Genomic DNA, 1,914 nt, shown 5'->3' with positions numbered 1-1,914 from the left:
TACAGCGAGAATAAAAGTTACGCCTTCTTTCTTCACGTGAACATTTGGGCGGCGTTATGCAAATCTTCCCACATAGTGAGGTAGACATGTGGGGGCGTGTTAGAACGAGCCGTTTTAGGAGGGTGTGGCTGACTCTTAACTTTTATAAAGAATATCTCTTTGGGTTTGAGACTTTAGTCTTTGCAACTTTACAGATCTTCTTTATGCACCAAGAGCTTGTAACACTCCAAAGAGAAAGGAAAAATTTAAATCGCATCATATGACCCCTTTAAGATCAACTATAGCGACACCCATATCGACGCGACGCACGCGTAAACTAAGTCTTTGATTGGTCAACTGGCGTCGACGTCACTCGCGCGTCGCGTTCACTCTCAGCGTAGGCTGGTTGTGGCGTCGTGTTGCTTGTTTATACGGACAAAACAGCATGCGAAGAAATGCAGCGCTTTAGTGGTAAGTGTGAATGCTTATTCTTAAGTTGGTATAATAGTTTGTACGTCTAACAAATCTACAGCTAAACGCTTCTTCGGACGCTTAGTAGGAACACCTGCCAGTAAACCGAGCATCCACTTCATACAGCCGCTAAACTCTACTCGACACCAGTTAAAAGTGTAAAAAATACTGAGAGAGAGAAAAAATAGCTCATAAAAGTGAAAATCCAGTTCTGAGAAAAGCTGCAGTATTTGTTTGCTTTGATATTTTGTTATAATGCATTGACAATCTTTTTATTATTAGTATTATTTGTATTTATTTATTTATTTTTGTTTAGGAAATTAAACCCCTACGTTCATAGATTGATTCTAGACTAAACCATCCTCTGCTCACCATCCTCTTAATGCATTTTTTTTTTTAAATATACAGCAGACTACATCTATGTCTAGACGCTTGTATCTAGTGCTGAGGTGAGCAAGAAAGGCATATTAACTAGAATAACTGAGTTCATATGTGTTATGTGCATACAGATGCCCATCACTGTCATTCAGCTCATGTGTGCTGATGATAGCAGTGTCCTGCTGGAGTTGTGATGTTTTGTGTCATTTCAGATGTCCAGTCATTATTTGCATATGTGGCAAGTGATTGATGTAGGAATGACATATTTGAAAGACTGACTGAGTAGTAATTTTGACGGATATGTTTGAAATGATGTACACTCATGTAAGATGAAGTCTCCCGTTGTATCAGTGGTCCAGAAAAAGTGTTTTAGTGAGCATAAGTGTGGTCCCCCTTGTGCTGGTCACCAGCCAAATGCTACTTCTATTCCTTTAACATTTGTGTAATTAGATACATATGGTTGCAGACTTAGCTTATGATGGGTGACAAATTAAACGAATAGGGGGTTTTAACTTTTCAGTTGAGACTTTAATATAATTGTAAAAAATACAATTACAAATATATATATTTTTTTTTTTAAAGTTGCACTCCAAATTGGCTGTGCAAATCCTAATTTGGTTTTGGTGGGAAACCAATATATAACTAGTTTAAAAATCTCATTATGCTGTGTTATCACAAAATCTTGGATTCAATCTTTTTATCCTTTTTTTCCCCCAGTTAGCACAGGTTTTGAATTTATTTTTTAGTAAAAAAAAAAAAAACTTGCTGCTAATTTTAGCAGTATTTACTCAAAAACCGAGGTACATAAGTTAAGATCAATGAGGTCTACGATCAGTCAGTTTAACAAATACAAAACCTGTGCTAATTGAAGGAAAACAAGTTGATAAAAACATTGAATCCAATATTTGGTAATAATAAGCAATTTATAAGCAAATTTTTGTGGTTTGTTTGGCATGGAGGTGATCAGTTTGTGGCACTGCTGAGGTGGTATGGAAGCCCAGGTTTCTTTGACAGTGGCCTTCAGCTCATCTGCATTTTTTGATCTCTTGTTTCTCATTTTCCTCTTGACAATACCCCATAGATTCT

The 1,914-nt window shown here is 36.8% G+C and overlaps 1 protein-coding gene across 1 annotated transcript in view; it reads left to right on the top strand.

The window, feature by feature from the left end:
* The first annotated feature begins 332 nt into the window (after positions 1–332).
* Positions 333–1,914, top strand: part of LOC107573048 (ras association domain-containing protein 8-like) — a 45,698-nt gene continuing 44,116 nt past the window's right edge. The window contains exon 1 of the mRNA XM_016259485.1: positions 333–450. The gene's annotated coding sequence lies outside the window, so the exon portion shown is untranslated. The remainder of the gene's footprint in view (positions 451–1,914) is intronic.

This window comes from Sinocyclocheilus grahami, unplaced genomic scaffold (assembly GCF_001515645.1).
Source record: "Sinocyclocheilus grahami isolate Dianchi unplaced genomic scaffold, SAMN03320097.WGS_v1.1 scaffold1855.1, whole genome shotgun sequence".
NCBI lineage: Eukaryota > Metazoa > Chordata > Actinopteri > Cypriniformes > Cyprinidae > Sinocyclocheilus > Sinocyclocheilus grahami.
The sequence above is the reverse complement of the archived record's forward strand: the minus strand, read 5'-3'. Positions and strand labels throughout refer to the sequence as shown.